The sequence below is a fragment of the Cryptomeria japonica genome, chromosome 10 (genome assembly GCF_030272615.1).
Source record: "Cryptomeria japonica chromosome 10, Sugi_1.0, whole genome shotgun sequence".
Taxonomy (NCBI): Eukaryota; Viridiplantae; Streptophyta; class Pinopsida; order Cupressales; family Cupressaceae; genus Cryptomeria; species Cryptomeria japonica.
Genome location: NC_081414.1, coordinates 167001156 through 167022646, shown reverse-complemented (window position 1 = coordinate 167022646; position 21491 = coordinate 167001156).

Sequence of the window (21491 nt, the reverse complement as noted above, 5' to 3'; positions counted from 1 at the left end):
CTATCAAAATAAAAGTATGACTTGGACATGATAAGGAATTTGAGGTTATGGTAAAAGGTACCATCCCAAATAAAACAAAATAGGGTGAGACAAATTTAGTTCATTATATTTTATATGTCTCTAGATTTGCTCATAATTTGCTAAACATAGGATAACTTGTTAAAGGTTGATATTTTTTAATTTCTTAAAAAATAATTTTCATAAAATGAGAGCAATTAGATTGTAGCAAAAGTTAATATGCTACAACACATAATGTTTCCTTTAGACTTGAATATGAAGGAAAGTTTTGAATGTCAACGTTAATGCTAAATCTTGATTGTGGCACATAAGATATGGAAAATTCACTTTTTGAGAGTTCAAACCACATTGCCACAAGAATATGGTGAAAATATTAATATCTATCAAATAATATGATCAAAGATTGTGAAGTTGTATTAGTGGTAACAAATATCAAAATTTTATTACAATAGAGAAAACTTGGAGAGAGAAAGTGCCACTTTAATTAATACACATTAATGTCTATTGTCTAATGCAAAACCTTTCACTAAAAAAAATGAGTATTTTCTTATTTTTCTTTGGGTATATTTTATTAACTTAGAAAATTCAAAAGATTTCATGATAGTTTTACAATCAAAAGCTAATGTAAAAAGGATTGTGTTGTCCATTGAAGGAATTGCATACATATAATGGAGAAAAATTCACTTCACAAATATTTTAAATTATTTTTTCGCAAAAAACTGATATGCAAAGGCATATGATAGAATGTTATACTACTCAAAAAAATGGAGTAACTAAATATAGAAATTTTACAATCATAGAGATGGCTAGAATCATTCTCAAAACTTAAGGATATTCCAAATAATTTTCAATTGACATAGTTTCTATGCATCTTTGGTGAGGCCTTGACTATGTTTTGTTATGAATGACTACAGTTATGTACGATTTCATTGATTGTATGAGGCTTAGGATCTAATTCTATTATTAGGCATATTACCTTATCCTGGTTGGTTGAATAAGTATCTACCAAGGACGTAAGTGTGTGGGTTTCTACATGAGCTTAGACATTCATTTTGGGTGATATGGTGTTTTCTGAGGATGCAAGAAGATATTAATTCTATTGGTGGTAAAATACTTAGTTTGGTGCAATCATAGCAACCCTGTTTCAAGGTAATTATATCTATTTTGGGAAGAGATTTCCACTTCATTTTGGATGGCTAAAAGAGTAGTGTGGCAGCTAGAATATTGCTAAGACAACATGTTCTTATGGTATAGATTCCAATCTCAAGAATCCAATGAATAGGTTCACAAAATTTAAATCCACTTACAAATATTATAGACCTATCTAGGAGGATTCAAAATATGGTTTGTTGCTCCCTAAATTAGATTGTAATTAGTAGTTTTTGCCTTTGTAAATTGTTTAGATATTTAATAGATAATTTTATGAAATATCTTAATCATTAGATATTTTATTGTGTTGTTCTATGTTGTGACCATTAGTTAAATCTAGTAATGCAAAATCATTATATATTTGAAGATCACTCGATATAAAATAAAATAAAATAAAGAAAATTTAATAGTAATGTTGGTTTTGGTATTTGATTTTTTTAATAAATGACATATCTAAATGAATTATGAAGCATAAAGTAATGTATCAATTAATAGATTGAATCATTTTTGCTATGATCAAGCGTAGGTGTACTGGGCGATATGAGGCTCACTTGTGGGATAAAAGCTGCAAACAAGAAGGCCAATGGAGTTTTTTAATTTAATATTGCCTCAAAAAATTAAGGCACCTTATTCATATGTCATAGCATATGCTTGGTGGTGATGCAAAGACATTTAGTTTGTATGGATAATTCAATTTGTTTGACATTTTGTAATGAAATCTTTGGTTGCAACTTCTATATTAAGATCCTTTATAAGGATATTTATGAACTCTCATACTTTTTCAATTATGGCCTTTTTCTCATAACCACTATTCATGAAGAACTCAAATCCAAAGAAGGATGATTGAGTGACAAATTCAAATCTTTTCTTTGTCATTTGCATAGAATTTTTAGCAAGGATGAATTTTGCCCGTTCTCACCAATGCATTAACTATAAAAAATTATACTGCCATTTATGTGTTTATTGTTGGGTGGTCCCATAATACTGGGTTGCGCTTTTTGGCCAAACTTTACACTAAAATCAATATTTTACATCAGATCTTTACTTTCTAAAACAAATAGCAGCTAAACCATTAAGAATTTGAAGATGAAGTAAAATAATAATTTGTGAGATTTTTCTTATAAAGTATTATAAATATGTTTTTTTTTAAATAATTAGAAATTGATTGTCCATATTGTTATGTAAATTTAAATAACTCAATATTTACAATAATCAACATTTTTTAGAAGTGACATTTATTTGGTAATCCATAATATTTTTTATACCAAGAAGGCAATCCCAAATTTTGAAATATAGAATTGTCACACCAATATCTAGTGAAAGAATATTTTTTCATAAATTTTTGTTACACATATATACAATTTTTTGTTAATTTTTAAAGATAGAGTAAGTGTAATTTGGACAAAGGTGTATTTTGTAATGCATAACTTTTTTTGTATGCATTTGAATTAACTTATTCTTTTTGAGTTGAAATGAGGATATAAATACCAAGGGAGATTATATATTTTATAATTTTTTCCTCTATTTTTCATTTTTTCCACATGTGAAACATAATCCTTAATTTTTGATGAAAAAACTACATTCATAAGAAATAAAACATAAATTTATTAATGAAATTAAATATATGAAAAATTATACTATTTGGAAATTTTATAATAAGAACTAAATACTTAAGTAAACAAAACTTCTAAGTGAATTCATTTGAGCCCCCAAAAGCTAATGTAAATGTGGTTTTTATCAATATTTTGATAGGTGTGAAGGAGAGTCCATTGCAGGTATAATTTATAAGTAGAGAGGTTCTATCCAAGAAATTTTGATCTAAGAGCCTTTGATCTAACTCTCCTTAATTAATTATTTCAAATGGGACCTCTTAAAGATTAAATCATTATATTTTCTAAAAAATGTATGATTTCAGCAAAAATCAAGATGTACAGAAAACTGTAACCGTATTGTGGGATCACCCTGTCACTGAGTTTTAGATTTATGATTTAATCAATTTTTTTATTAAATGGGATTAAAAAAGAATTACTAGGATTTTGCATGCTTATTTGTAATGTTTCTTCATCTTTACTTCAGTTATTCCAAAACTCCTGTTTGGCATGGACATGGAGATACACATGCAAGCATTTTCAAAATTGGCTTTACACCTACTTAATGCATATTCTTGGAAGTTTGAAAACCCTTATCAATGGATTCATTTTCAGAATATCCACTAATTGGGCCATTCCTTGTAATCATGGCTCTCCATAATTCCAAATTTTCTTAGGACATATTTGATTTCAAATGACTTGGTATACAGTACATCCAAATAGGGGATGGACGTGAGAAATTGGAAGGTACAAGTTTGGCTAAGAAATGTACATTTAGACCCTAAATTTTATCCTCATCCCAAGAAGTTTGATTGAGATAAATAGGACGTAAATCTGAAACTTTGCATGTAAATTTTAATTCATTTTTCATTCTGCAAAAACAAGTGTTTCCTAATGTAGGTTCCTTGAGCAATTCTAATGAGAGAATAGTCAGATTTCTTAATTAATTTTTCTAATTTTGTTTGATTTTAGTGTGGACATTGTTGTTTACAAGTGGTTTGAAAATGCTTGTCCTTATAAATTTAGAAAGATTAATTTTTTTTTTCTATTTATCTAAATTTCAAACATAGGAATATAATATTTCTAAATTCAAAAAATTAAAGTTTTTCGATTAAGTGAAAAGAAGGTTTTGAAGAGGCCCTAAAACCCTTTTACAAAAAGATAATCAAAAGATAGGGCATTAAAGACCAACTAGAAAGATCAAAACACAAAAATGAAACAACCGACAAAGACAAAAAGTTGGCAAGAAGCCAAAAGAGGTAGAGGGACAACATAGAGAGAAATAAGGGACAACCATGAGCAACAGACCCTAAGAAAGGTTTATGATAAGCTCTCCCACTTGTTTCTCCAGCAGGACCATAGAGGCAGCAACACTCTTCAATTCCTCCATCTCTTGGCATATTGGGTCATCTTCCTAGTACTATCATGAGTTCTTTTTCCATGACCAGTAGTCCCCCTTCAATATTCAGCACCTTATCCTCGATAGTATCAATAGTGTTCTTTTCCTATTGGACCTGTTCTAGTTTGCTAATCATCATACTGAAGCTATTGGTAGGGGCTTTCACAATTTTGTGGCTTTGTTCTCCAATTTTCTTCAGGGTATTCTCGTGATTGAGAACCCACTTCTCCAGATGATTGAATCTATCCTCCATAGCCTTAAATTCAAAGCCATATACTCCAGTGATATCCTCTACATCACTGATGACTATAGTAGATTCATTCAGGTAGATAGGTAGGTTAGTGAGCTTACTTGTTCTAATAAATTCTAGGGTATTCACTTTCTTGGATGAATGCTCCAACTTATTCTTCAAATTGTTGATTTCCTAATAGATCCAATCAGTAACCTTGCAAAACTCCATAATCTCACTCTTCGCACTATTTAACAAGGTTAAAGGAGAGTTTCTATAATCAATGTTGATCTCAGGGGCAAAATTATCTAGGGTCTCCATAGTAACATTTGTCGCATTGGGAGGCAGAGTATCACCTTCCTTCACCATCTTCGCATCTCTTTCAACATCATCTATTGATTTATTGGGGTCCTAAGGATTGGGTTGAGAATAAAGAGAATCATTCCCTTTATCTGGGTCAATTTCGGTGATGATAGGGCTTTGATTGTTTTTCTTCTTTGGAAGGGGGGTAATATAATCACTATTAGTCTCCATCCCCTCATCATCCTCTTCATCATCTTCAAGCCAGTTGTCCTCCTCCTATACCTTACTTCTTTTTCCTTTAACCCCTTTTCTAGCTTTCATATTTTTGGACCCAGAAGCCAAATCTCTGTCCTTCTCCTTGCTATAACCCTTAGCAGGGGTAATCCTATCAACATCATCTTCCAACTCAGTATTAGACCTGCCATCTTCACTGTCATCTGAGTTCTCAGACTCATCATTCGAATCTGAAAGCTTGGTGATAGAATGTTGCATAGAGGAATCCTTTACATGGTTGTATAAAAGCAACATTAACCTTTCATGCATGGGAGGGTTACTATCTGGGTTATCCCTAAGATCCTTAATTCTAGAGTTAAGGGAGTTAAACAAATAGAAGGGAATAGACACTAGATCATTATGGTGAAAATGATTTAGAAGCACAACATGATAGCTGTAGAAACGAGAGTATCTACCATCAAGAGTAACATATTGCATGAAGGAAAACATAATCCATCTACATACCATCTTTATCACTTTTGGTCAGTATTAGGTTTTGCCGAATTTCACCAACTTGGTTTTCTCAGATTCCTCCTTCAGGAATCACTTGATAGAAATTCAAAAAAATAAATTTACATACATATGCAAATATATAATATTTATAAATTTTACATGTATACACAAATATTTCAAATATAAAAAATTAAAGTACATGCATACATAAATATTAATTTTTAAGATATAAAAATGTTTTTTTATTAAAAATTACTTTTAATTTATCATATAAATGTCAATTTTTTATTTGTATCTTATTTATTTGTTAGTTGATTTAATATTATTTTATTATATATTAATGAAGTTTACAATTTATTTGTATTAAAATTTTAAAATTAGTTCCATTAAAATTGTTTTATATAAATTTTAAAACATTATTATTAAAAAAATCTTAATGTAAAATATAGTTTTTTTCACATTAGTTAATCATTTTTGTTCTTTTTATCTATGTTATATGTTTTAATGGAAAATTTAACCTTAAAACATGAATTTTCAACATGACCTTTTCTTAAACTTTTGATAAGATTATGGAATTTAGTAAAGTTGATAGTCGTGTAGTGTAAAATATGAATATTTCTCTATTGATTTTGTTAGTCTTTTTATAGTGTATATACAATAAAAAGTAGAAATAGTAAAAGATGGATGAATTAAATGGTAAAATATGGGTCTATTTGAATATATTTTTCTAGTGATTTTGTTAGTCTTCCTATGGTGTATATATAATAATAAGGAAAAATAATAAAAAATGAAGTAATTAAAAGGTAAACGATGGGTCTATTTGATTAATAATATCATAGAACAAATATCGTGATCAACATGAATCAAATTATAAGAAAGATGATTGAACATAAAACATCATCATGCCCATGCAACTAAAATAATAATGGCTAATAATAAGAGATGAAAGGAAAAAAGATGTACAAGATAACTATTATCATAATCAATACCATATAAACGATGGGTCTTTTACATCATATGAGATTTTTTTTTCTTTTGGCTTGGTAAAAGGCCGAAGCCATATTTTATTTAATAAATAAAATTACAATCTCCGCTCAGTGCAGGTGCCGGTAGGAAAGAGTGGAGAGGAGAAAACCTTCGGCCTTCCCCAGGACCATAGGTCCTGTCAGTAGCTAGTATCAAAATTCAACATCATTTATTGTAATACATATATTCCTTTACGATCTCTTCATTCTGGGCATAAAAAGGCCCTTCACAGGTAGTATCTATAATTTTTCTTGTTCCAACTTTCTTTCAACAGACTTCTTTGTGAACCATTGTCGCTTTTATCATATTTCATGCCTTTTGATTTACCCGCAAGACAGATTCACAAGATAATCCTATTGCAAACCACTTTATGAAGTGTTAGTTCAAAAGAAGAAATAACTTGTATTATATCCGCAAGCTTCTGTTATACTTTCCACGATTGTTATTATGAGCTAGGCTTCTTTTATATTAAGTCAACACGGGGATCATATTGTTGGCTATAGTATGAAAGATTACCTTGGCTAGAATAACATTTGTGGAATAAACACTGGTCATCAAGAGACTGATAATAATACAACCCCTCTGTCTTGTTGTTCATGATATTACCTTAATATTTTAATCATAGAGATGTCTAAATGCAAATGCTAGATTAAGCCAATCTGTAAGTGTTATGAGAATACTTCCTGTCATTGAATTTTTAAGATGAATGAATGTGGGTGTCCTCAGTTTGTACATGTTCACTCATGTCTGAGAATTTAATATTAGAGACCCAACATTAGAGTATATGCCTAACTCAAAGATCAATCCAGATTATAAAATTAGAGAGCCAACATTAGAGTATATGTCTGACTCAAAGTTCAAACCAGATTCTAAACTTTAGTATATATATGTCTTGTAAATACTACCAAGTAAGTATCCTTCCCCTTTGTTATCTATGTTATAACAAATTCATACATTTCTATGCCATCCTTATATCAAAATGCTTTCATAAACAGTTCTATATGTGACTTATACTATTTATATATCCTATTTCCCTGTGAATTAGAGCATATGGTAAACAAAACTATGATATGGAAATTTATTATTCATCCTTATCATCTACAGCTTCAATGTAAGAAGCTTGTGTCTCCTCAGCCTCCATGTCACTTGGGTTATTAACTTGGAACGGGGTCCAACCCTCCTCAATCATATAGCTTACCCACCTAGCCATTATTTAAGGAAAGTAATATTCCTTGTTATATCTGGTTGTCACTGCTGGTAGAGTTTCTGGTCCTTGCTGCTAAGAATAGGCCTCTTAAACTCTATTTCAAGTGCTTCTTCCTTGTCTATGGCTTTCGTATATCTTTCATAATCTTCTAGATAAGGGATATAGATTTATCATCAACACATTTAATAACCATCTCTAGGTTAACTAGATATTCATTCTTGAATATTATCCTGCACAGTGAGACATGACTTCCTTATTTTCTCCCATTGTGAGTAATATTGTTGCAAACCCTGTAGGGATGTTTCAGTTGACTCGTTTCCTATGCTATGTGTTTATAATCTCATTTCCTAGAATCCTCTTGGTTGCATGAATGACTAGATCATCTTCGGACCTCAGAATAACCGACCAGCATTTGTTAGATATCTCTCCCACAAACATCTCACGCTTCTTTGGGCACAAGAAAATCCCAGTGTCCATTTTTTTTAGAGTTAAATGGTGAGTGTCACCACTTAGATATACTAGTTATATTAATCAGTATTATCGGTAAATTGAGTTATAACCCCGGTTGTGACACGTTGTTCTCGTGATGGTTGCCCATTCACCTCCTCGTAAGCGTTATGATTATTCTCTGATAAATCTAGCATATTTCCATCCCTATACTTCCCTACTATATCGACTATAGAAATTTTGATTTCTTTTACATGATTATTTATTAGCCTTACACCCTAGCATCTCCAATGTATGATTGCTTTAAGAAGTCAAACGACACCTATATGATAAGGTCTGACATATGATGTATAAGCATATATATATATATATATATATATATATATATATATGTTTAACCATATATATATATATGTATATATATATATATATACATATATATATATATATATGTATATATATATATATATATGTATATATATATACATATATATATATATACATATATATATATATACATATATATATATATACATATATATATATATATACATATATAAATGTACGCATATATAGATATAGATATCTATATGTCTATATATATATGTATATATATGTGTGTATATATAAATATAAGCATATAGACATGTCTTTGTGTATACAAATGTGAATATGTATATACTATATTGAGAAATCCATATGTATGAACTCAGCTCTGAGATTATTATTAGTAACTATATATATGAATATATACGCATATATCTATATATGTGTGAATATATATATATATATATATATATATATATATATATATATATATATATATATATATATATATGATATCATATATACATGTATGCACATACAAGTATATAAGTATGCATATATATATGTACCAATATACCACTTTCTATGCATATACATATATATTTTTGCCAATATATGCTAAACCTTTGTCTGCCCATGATTTACCTAATCTGATTGCCTAGATATTAATGATGTAGTTTTGTTAGCTCATTTACCCCTATATTGGCTAGATTATCTGCTAATGTATTAGCCTCACTATATATGTGATTAATCGTGTAATTTGAGAAGCTTTCTATTAGAGATAGGGCTTTGTCCAATAGACTTCTGAGTTCCCAATTTGCAATTGTTTTGGTCCTCATTGCATTAACTATAATGGCAGAGTCCCCTTCTATTTCCAATTTGGATATTTTTAATTGTTTGCATAGGTTTAAACCCTCTACTAGGCTCAACAACTTTACCTTATTGTTAGTGAATTGACCTAGATATCTGGATCTATATCCAATACAACTCCTCTCATCCAAATTAATTATACAGTCTGCCCCTGCTTCCCCTAGATTACCTATGGATTCTCCATTGAAGTTGATTTTGCACCATCCAACCTCCGATGGCACCCATTTGCAAGATTTCCTTGCTTCGGTTTTGTCTATATCACCCTTCCCAGTGAATGGAGGGATTTTAATCCCCTTCCACTACCTTCTAATGAAATTATCCCAGTATATGAATGTCTTATCATGTTGAGGGATGGTCACATTCTTGCTCTTGAATATTTTTGTGATGGATTCTTCTATTTTTGCTATAAGACTCTCTACCTTCATTTTTGCTTCCTGAAAAATTCTCTTTTTCCTCTCCTTCCAAACTTCCCAGATTACTATTGATGGACTGCATATCCATAAATTGTGTAAAATGCTATTCCTTTTGATGATTGGCCAACCTCTGAGCCATTCCCTTAGGGAAGGAATAAGAGACCTTGACAAACCTAGTTGGGCCATCAACCACTACCAGCATTTATGTGTGTAGTTGTAGGTTGTGAAGATATGGTCATTTGTCTCCTCATCTCCTTTGCATATGAGATAGATTGAGGGCCCTTCAAAGCCCCTAGGTTTAGATTGTTCAGCAGTTAGGACCTTTCCCTGAATTGCCACCTAGGCAAAGAAGCCAACTTTTGGGAGACAAAATTTGTCCCAGCATAGTCTATTTGGGATGTAATCTTTGATAGTGTTTGCCTCATCATATATGGTTCTAAAACCATCCTTATAGTTGTACTATCCATCCTTTGATCTAGACCATATAAGCTCATCTGGCCCAAGTCTGAATATTATTATTTTGCATCTAAGAATTTGGAACAGTTCTTGGACTTTGATGTTTGTCAAGAATGGGAGCATGTTTTTCCATTTCTATCCCATTGTTGATTCTGGTACCATTGTTGTATTATCCCTTACATGATTATCCCATAAACATCTCATTAGCTCTTTATATTGGTCGTCTCCATTACTTTGTCTATCAGGGGGTATCCCCCCAAGAATCTTCCCAGAACAAGGCGGATTTACCATTGCGAATATCCCAAGATAGATGATTAGATATGAGTATTCAACTTTCTTTTATAAAATTCCAAATTCTAGACCCCTTGGGTGGGTTTGTATCCCTAAATATTGCCTCTCTAATTATTCGATATATATTTACTCCTAAGGATTCTGGCCCATTTGACTTCTGAGGATGTGTACATTCTCCATACTAGTTTTTCCCCTAAAGCCTTATTTGGTCATAGTAGTTTCCTAATTCCCATGCCTCCATCACTCCTTTCTTGACATATCTTATCCCATAATATTAGTTTAATTTTTTTCTTATGCTCTATACCATTCCAATAGAAATATCTGATTGTTTGAGTTAATTTCTTGTAGGCTCCTTTCGAAAATGGTATGCATGATAATAGATAGATAGGCATTGCTGCTAAGACTATTTTTATGAGGGTTAGTCTTCCTGCCCTTGTTAGCCATAAGGCATTCCAAGATGACATCTTATTCCTAACCCTTTCAATCAACAGATCCCAAAGTTTGGTGGCCCTAATACCTTTGTCCAAAGGCATTCCGAAATATGAGAATGGTAGATGACCTATTTTGTACCCTAGAAATGAAGCTATTCTGAATTCCTCTCATGCTTCATATTGAAAAAGAATATCTTTGATTTCTCCTTATTTACCATCTCTCCGAATGCCAGCCCATAATATTGCAATATCTTCTTAATTTGCTTGGCTTCATTGAAATGCCCTTTCCCTAGGATCATTGTGTCATCATCAAACTATTGATGAGTGTATGGATCTACCCCTCCTAAGATCTAAATCCTTGGTAGTCTTCCAGCTCTTCTGATGCATCCAGGCTTCTTTCTAAGGCTTCAGACATAATGATAAATAATAATGAGGATAGGGGATCTTCCTGTTTGAGTCCCCTAGATACTCCAAAGAATCCTTCTGGTTTCCCATTTAGTAAGATAGAGAACCTAGGGTTTGAAATGTAGAAGTAGACCCAATTCACCCATTGTTTGTTAAAGCCAAAGGCTTTCATGCAACTACAAAGGAAATACCAATCCACTTTGTCATAATCCTTTTTAATAAATAATTTTATCAGTATATTAGGTTGCCCTTGGAACTAACAGGAGTGGATAGATTCCTAGACTATGATAATCCCATCCAAAATTGATCTATTGGGTACAAAGCTAGTTTGTTCTTCTGATATTATGGTAGGCAGTAGTTTTTTTAGTCTATGAGCCATGACTTTTGCTAGTAGTTTATAAGTCATGTTGCATAAAGAAATGGGTCTAAATTCTTCCCACCTTGAGGGGTTGTCCTTCTTTGGGAGTAAGGCCAAGAAGGTGTTGTTGATTTCTTTCAAGAACTTTCTTGCATTACGAGTAGATTCCAAGGCATTAGTAACCTCATCCCCTAAGATATGCTAGCATTTCTGAAAAAAAAAACCCGCAGGGAAGCCATCTAGTCCAGGGGCTTTATCTCCTTGAAATTGTACCAGAGCCATTTTTACTTCTTCATGGGTGATTTTAGAGTTTAACATTTTATTATCACCCTTTGCTATTAGTTTGGGTATGTTATCCAATAAGGTTCTATTGTTAGGAAGAGCCGAGTGCTCTCAGTTATTGAGAATATTTTCAAAGTACTTGGTAGCATCTTTTGTGATCAGATTTTGATCCGTAATGATCTGATCACTATCATTGATGATCTGAGTAATCTTATTCACTACCCTTTTCATTTTGACACTGCTGTGGAATAAAATTTTTTTTTTGTCTCCATCTTTTAACCATGTCTCTTGACATTTATGTTTCCAGTATATCTCTTATCTGACCAGAATGCCTTCATATTCACATAAAAGGTTTTTTTTGGCCTCGTATGTTTCAAAGTTCATCCTGTATTGCATTACAATATTATTTATCATTTCCAACTCTTTTTTAATTCTTGAATTTTCCTCAAAGATGTTTTTGAATTTTTTTTTGTTCCATTCTAAGAGTTTGTGTTTAATCTCTTTCTGCTCAGAGCCAAGATAGTACATTTTAAATCCTTCAAAGATACTATCCTTCCACCATTTATGTATGTTGGGGAGGAAGTCTTCATGTGTAAACCAGATCATTTTGAACTTGAAAGGACACCCAGTTTGCTTTGCTTCCCCCATAAGTTCTAATAGCACTGGGTAATGATCAAAACTTGACCATAGAAATACGGTAGTTTTTAATTCTCTTTTGCGGTCTATCAAGTCTCCTTTGAGGAAAAATCTTTCAAGTATTTTTGCAATGTTGGAGAAACCTTTTCTTCTATTATTCCATGTGTTAAACCCCATCTCAGTCCTGATTTATAGAAGGTTATTGTTATTTATCTAGTTTGCAAAGTCTTTGTGGCTGTCTTATGGTTTTTACCCCACCTCTTTTATCAGCTGAGTACAAGATGGTGTTGAATTCACCACCTATGATGATGTGTTTCTCATCCTAATTTTTTAATAAGTGTTCGATTTCCTTCCAAACTAATCTCTTTTTGTCTGTTGGAATTGGGTCATATATATTAATGATAATAAACTCAATATTTTTGCTGGGGGCTCTTACTTTACTAGCCATCCAGTTTTGCATCTTGGTATGGCATATAAATGCAATTGAGTTCTTTTTGCACATTATACCCAGTCCACCCGATGCCCCTATAGGGTCCACCATTTACATCTACCATTGGGTGAATTTTGTGCTAAAATTGTTCATATCAATTTTACCCAGTTTTGTTTCTTGAAGCATAACTAGGTCCATAGTAGATTTCAGTATCCTTCGCTTAATTAAGAATTGTTTTTTAGGGGCCCCCATACCCCTAACATTTCATGTTAGTATATTTATTCCTTTGCGAGAGGAAGCAGAGACTTTCCTTTTCCCAGTAGAATTGTGATTTTGGCCTACCCCTCCACATCCCCATCCATTTTTCTTTTGTCTAAAAAAGACTTTCGACCTCTTTTGTTGATATTGGATTTTCCACAGTCTAGAGTTAGTTTCTCACCTCCCATCTAGAGGATACCTTTGTTTTGTGGGTTGATTGAGTTATTGTTTAATATTATGTTATTTTCCCCTTCCTGCATATTGATCAGTTCATTAATAATGAATTCTCTCTCCTCATTTGTATTCAATCCTTCCACAATAGGGGATTCCTTAAAAGTGGGAGAAATTGTGATGTTTTCCTCATGAGCAACTTTAGTCGGGTTGTTGTTTAATGAGCGGGTTTTGAGGGGGGTCCGATCATATTCTAGATTAGGGATGACAACATTATTTCCCCCATTTGTTGGAGTATCAATGAATACCTCCTTCACAAATTCTTTAGCTAATTTCCCCATTAGGTTTTATATGACATTGTTCAATTTTGTTTGAATTTGTTCCTCATTAACATAAGTAGGGGTTTCAATGTTATGTTCATCTCTGTCTGGATTGTTACGTAAGACCAGGGAAGGAGGGGGGTTGGGATATTAGCAGTCTCTTACTGATCAGTCTTTATAATAAATCCACCCTTGTCATTATTAAATTGAATATCTACTATATCCTTCGATACTCGGTGGTCATCTCTTACCTTAATTTGAGACTTCTGTAAATTAGGGTTCAACCTTTTGCAGAATGCTAAATTTTCAAAGACAAGCCATTATGCCATACTAGCTTTAGGGTGTAATTACCATCTACTATATCTAGGGTTATATTTTTTGGATTATCCATGCCCTTATTTACTTATATTAACAGTTTTATATCAGCTTTATCTGATCAATTTTTTTCTAGGGCTATGAATTTGTCCAATTTATCCCTAATTTCAATAAGAATTTTAGCATGCATCAATTCAACAAGAACATTATGAATTTATACCCATTTCAATACTATTTTGAATTCATATCTATTACCATCGAATTTAGGTTGCCATTCAAGAAACTTGAAATTTGCACCTTTGTAAAATATATATTCTTCATACAATAGCTTGGATTTCAGAGACTTTTTAGAACATTCAATGTACAGTAAATTATTAGCTAGGGTAGTGATACTTACCTTCTTGTGGAATGTTATTTTCTACCATTCAACAATTCGGGTGAGAGGTTGATTATTCCCTCCTCATTTTGCCTATAGTACTTACTTAATTCCATGGCTTCCTTGGGGGTCAAAATCTTGATACAATTCGGGTCAGCATTTATCAATGTTAGGGCACCCCCGCTCCTTGTCATTTTGATAGCATTCTTTCTTTCATGGTGGAGCAAGTTCCCCATCCTCTAAGTCAGATTTGATTTAATTAAATTAGGGTAATGGTATGGAATTTCCCTTCATCCATCCTTGGTAGGTCCTTTGTAACCTTCCACATGATAGGTATGTGGGCGAGAGATTCGTTGTGGCTTTTGAAGGGGTTTGCCAAGACTAGACGCGGTCGACGGAAATCCCAATGTTATGAGATTTGCATTAGTGGTGCAACCAAGGATTCGCAAGGTGATGTGGATCACCCATACATTTGACTGCTCTAGAGGTGCCCTAGCCTCCCTTCTTTTTGCCCTAGCAGCTCTTCTCCCTTTCACTACTTGCCATGGTTGGTTCTGTGGAGATGGCTCCCTACTGGATGGAGGCCTTCCAACAACGATGCAACCCTTGCCCTAATGAGTATGATGATCACCAATATGTAGAGCCATCTTCTTTTTTCAATTCAAAATAATTGCTAAAATATCATGTGAGATGTTTGATCAACATAGATGTGAATTATTTTTTGACCATTACAAACCTCCAAATTTACAAACCTTCAAATTTAGTTAAGTTGTTATATTTTTCTTTCATCAAAGATATAAGAACATTAAAAGTTAAATACTCACAATATTGGATTTATTTTCATTTATTGAAAATGAAGTGTAAATGGATATATAGTTTTCTAAATAAAAATTTAAATTTGTCAAAACAGAAACTAAAATTATAGAGTATGTTATAACTATGATAGCACTTCTATCCAAGTTAATTATTTCTATTTAAAGGGTGTAAATCCTTTAAAGTTGCTTATAACGGCTACTTTTAATAAATATTGGATATATTGTGGTGTTGGCTATGCAAAAAAATAGGTGGTCATTTTAGATCTAATCATTTTTTAATTTATTTATGTGTACATTTGACTTTGAATAAGATATTATAATTTACTCTTTAGTGACAACTCAAACTATTGCACTCTTTTATTTATATCATCATCGCCATTTGATAGGGAAATACAATTTTGTACAACCTAGTAACTTTACATTCTTAAAATTTATTCTGTTTTGCAAACATAAAACATTGAAAATAGAATAAGCTCCAACAAGTGAAGATTTAAAATGGAGTTTCATATGTTTGATAATTTATTTAGAGAATATTTTAGAATGACTCAACCATATATGATATTTATATTGTAATTAAACATTCAATTGAATATTTTATAGAATTGATTCATCTTTAATTTATCTTTTAATTATCCATAAGGAAATAACTTGTAAGATAAAACCTTAACTTCATTATTTATGATCATTTAAATATTATTAAATATTATGTAAAATTGATAGAAAAAAGCCAAATATTATAATTAGCCAGAGAAACTAATAACTTGTTTGATCCTTTGTTGTAATATGTATTATCTATATCAAAGAGAAATAAAATTAGTAATATATTTACATACAATAATCACTAGTAGCTACAACTAAATCAAATATTTTATCTATGAACCCACTTGTACCATGTGAGTATTGAATCATTACTAAAAATAGACATCCATTCTCTACTGCAAGAATGTTAGTAATTATACAATATTGGTAATAGACATTCATTCTCCTCTACAAGAAGTGTACATTTATAATTTTTAAGTTAATTTGAAGTGTGCATCTTCTAAAACTTAATATAGCTCGATCAATAGAAAATATAAGAATCATTGGGAACCTTCACCCATTTCAGATTACATGGTTAATATAATTCCATCAAGTATATTACAATTCAACTTTGATACTATATTTATTATAGATGACATTTTGTATTGTCATCTAAATATTTAATTGTAATTTTTATACATATGTTATGATTATATGTCTAAACCTATAGAAATGTTTTATCTATACATTTTTCACTTATAATATGTTGATAGTGATTATATCATTTATTTTACCATTATTAGTCTATCATAGATTAATTAGGTTTCAATCTTTGGATACCTAAATAGTGTTAGCGATAGATAATAACATTGGCTTTTTTAAACATGTATGCAAGTAAATGTTATCATGGAATGCACAATGTTGTTGTTGATAGTCTTATGATATTTTCTATGTGCAAAAAATGTAGATAAACTTGTGAAGTCGTGATGTTTTATTGTTAGTAACTAAACACGACAATCATATAAGAACTTAATGTGGAGCTTGTGAATTTATGCGGGATAATCCAAAAAAAAATTATGCATTTTTATTTTGAAGAATTTAGACATAGAAACCAGACAAGATGGTCCACATTCATTAAATATTTCATTCATTTAAAACTGTCCACATTTATTAAATATTTCATTTCATTCTTTGAATTGTGTTTTTAAGTCAAAATCTTATATCAAAACTTAATCAATTTGTTGTCTTGTGGATCTTACAAGAACAATTAAACCTTAACCCTTAATATCTAGAATAAATAATAACCTAATGTGAAGCTTGTGAATTTTGGCAAGATAATCCAAAAAATAATTAAATATATTTTTTATTCAGAATATACTAATTTATTAGCATTCTCACAATTTTGAAGTTATGTTTTTTTATATAACATTTATGGGTTCTTTTGTGTTCAAGTATCGGTCCATTTTGAACAACATTTGGTAATTTTAATAGTTACATGTTGTTTATTAATTTACAATATATAGTATAGATATGTGGCAAGATTTGATATTATAAGCACAAGTGAGTGTACAACTTCTGACCCCTCTCCCCTAGAACAAAGATCCTTGACTAGATTGCTTCAAATGGGTGAAAGGAGATCAATGATGTTCAAATATTTAGAATATTTTTTTATGATTATGAAATACGAGGAAGATTCAAATAAATTCAAAATAAATCATATAGTTTAGTTAAAATATATATTTGATGTAATAGTATGTTTATTTATTATAATTTTCTTAAATGGTATGGACATCAATATAATTTGTTTCAAATGAGTTTTTAAATAATTTGATTTATAATATACAAAATATTCTATATTTATTATTGAAATAAATAAATTGATAGATTTTCTAATTAATTTATTATAATTAACTTTTATTTCTAAATTAAAAAAGGTCAATGTAGAATTATGAGAGTATCTAGGTTAGTAATAGTATTTAAATAGGAATTGACTATTTTAGTATGAATTTTTGTAACTCCAGAGTTGAAAACCTCAATAATAAATATATATATATGGCTTTGTATAGGAGCCATCCATGGCTATGATTGAGATTTTGTGATTGTAACATTGACAATACAAAGAAGATAGTTTTATCACTCATTTGTTCGGGCAACCTTAAATCTCACAAACAGAAATATTAAGTCTAGATAATGTCAGTTGATTCGAAGTGTTTAACACTTTTAAGCCTAGATGTCAAATCTTAGCATGTATGATATAAGTTGTCCCCATTTGTTCTTGCATATATTAAATTTTAATCTTGATTTTGATTAGTAAGAAATAAAATATGAGGAAAGTAGAGTGATACTACACCCAAATAAAAGGAAGACAATTCAAAAATTTATGGTCAACTCAGTAGTGAAATAGAGGGTGAACTACGAGAAATGAGCTGAGATGTTTCTCCCACCAACAATTCTCATATATTATGTAAGTCCAGAAATTGGGTATGATGAAATTATTGATAATTGGTGCTTCTTCGATGAATTTGAGAGATTATATAGCTCTAGCATCGATTCACTAGAATTGTGTGCAGAGCTTGAAAGGCATGAAAATATAGGGGTTCAAATGTATTGTTTCCTATTCATCACCTTAGTCCAAAACATGAGGCTTTGAGTATGTTGTACAAATTCATTGAACATCAAGAAAAACTTCCATAATGTCTCCATTTCCAATAGAGTGTGAGAAATTGGTAGTAAAAGAGAATATTTCACTTGTATTTGGCATGTGGTCCTCTTACATAATAAATGGTAGTGTTGAAAGAATGGGTTTCCCATTCAACCACATTCAAAGCTCATTTCCAAAAGGAAAATATCCTAAAGTACTATCATTACACAAATGGTCTTACATTAATACGCTTTATCCTTATATTCCGAACTATGAACATTTATATGGTGCACTCAACAAAATATTATTTTATCTTTATTTAATTATTCATATTCCCTATATATTTATAGACAACTATATTTTTATTTCATATATACTTTTCACTTAATTTTAGTAAAGTCCATCAACATTTTCAACCTTAATTTAATATCGCGACAAACTACCATACACTCTAAATAGTATGAAGTAAATTTAGAAGTTTTAATGATGATTTTTAAATGTGTATACATCTATATATATATATATATACATACATGTATATATATATATATATACATACATGTATATATATATATATACATACATGTATATATATATATACATGTATATATATATGTATATACATATATACATGTATATACATGTATATACATATGTATATACATGTATACATGTATATACATGTATATATATATACATGTATATACATATATATATATATACATGTATATACATATATATATACATATATATATACATGTATACATGTATATACATATATATATACATGTATATATATACATATATACATATGTATATACATGTATATATATATATATATAGATATATATATATATACATATATATACATGTATATATATACATGTATATACATACATGTATATACATGTATATATATACATATATACATGTATATATATATGTATATATATACATGTATGTATATACATGTATATATATACATATATACATGTATATATATATATATATCTATATATATATATACATGTATATATACATACATATATGTGTGTGTGTGTGTGTGTGTACACACACACACACACACACGCATATATATATAATGTTGAAGATATGCATGGTTATTAATGCCATTGTAAGTTTTTAAATCTATTTTATTTATTTATTTCATTTTGTTATTAAATTTTATATAATATATTATCGATTTTATATATCATTTTATATAAATATATTATAATTACAATTTTGTTTCTAAATTATATAGATTATTACTAGTAAGTATAACAAAAATAAATTTATTGATTCATTATTTTATGAAAATGCATTTAGAAGGATTTTATAGGTTAAAATGGTTTTGAATTTAAGGATATAAATTATGATTTCAGATCTTTGAAATTTTTTAAAATTCTTTACAATAGAGTTTTTTAGATTTGTTTTAATCAATTCGTGATATATAAATAGAGTAGACACTTGAAGGTTACGTTTGGGTATCATTTCACCTTACACAATTAGGTTTCAATTAGGGTTGTAATTAGGATTAGGGTCAAATGATCATTATGATTTCTATAAGCTTACAATTTAATTAGAATTAGCGTTGAAGTTAGGGTTACCCTTGGGGCTAGGAATAGGTTTGGAGATCAAGTATAATTTAAGGTTAGGGTTAAAATTGTCTTAATTAGGGTTAGTGTACACTAATTCTAGCCTTACCCATAACTTTAATATTAACTCTAATCTTATCTATAACATTAAAATTATTTCTAATTAAAACCCTAAATTTAACTTCAAATCTAGTCCTAACCCAAAATCTACCCCTAATTCTAAAACTAACACATATTAACTATAATTACAAGGGTGAAGCAAATTGTAACCCCAATAATAAAACTAATTATAACTCTAACTCTAGCTCTAACTCTAACCTTATTATTGTTAGAATCCCAGGAGACAATCTGCAATCACACTTGAACACAGAAAAGAGAAGCAACCTATGGATACCATTCCACCAAATGAGAAAATATATTAAGGTGAGTATAAATGTACAAGAGCCTTGCTTATAAAGGAAAAGACAAGATTAGAGCACCAATGAGGTGTGAGAGTAGGTATAACCGTTCAACAACCTAGATAAAAATACCAATGCACTTAAGAAATATTGAAAGGCTACTTAAGTGGAACTTAAGAAAGAGTAAATAACAATTTACTCCAACATCCCCCCTAAAGTGAATCTTAGGGAGTACAACATGCAATATGAGATACATTATGGGTTCTACCCACATCACCATATTAAGTACCCATGTACAACAACAATGCAATGAAATGAAAATATGTTACAAGTGGAAGAAAGGAGAAGAACCCTAAGAGAGAAAAATCATCTCCCAAAGAGAGAACATGAAAGACTAAGAAGCCTCCAAAATAATATCCTAGAAAAAAACAATGAAGAACATCAAAGAAGCATGATGAAGCTATACACAATTATTGAACAATAACGGATATTGTCATGCCCACTTTTTAACCAAGTGAATATCACAAAACTAACAATTTTTTTTAACCTTCAACACAAATAACATAATATTTCAATGGAAATGCAATTCCCAAAACGCACACACTTAATAAATGCAATTAGCCATAAATGAGTTACACCATAGTTTACTATTTTTACAAATTTCTTTTTAACCACAACAAAATACATTATACACCTCGAGCAACAGTAGCAAATAACAAGTTACCATTTCAAATAGGATTAACTGATAAACATTAATTTAATGCTTTCTTTAGTTCCCAACATAATATACCTCCTTGTTGCCCAAGTTTCTTTTGCATTCCTTCATGATGTGATTGTCTAGCCTCCTATACTTAAACCTGCAAGATGTCTATTTGTCTAGATATTCAAACACAAGATCAGAAGGAAGTTAGATACATGATTATCATGAATCATTACTTTGACTGGATCAATTTACAACCATCACTTTGGCTACAACTATCATTAGAGTATACAGCTGACTGCCACTGATTCAAACTCTCTAAAATGATGATCTACCACTTAAGTTTGCTTTGACGACAAATCATGATAACGTGTGATGAAATCTAAAT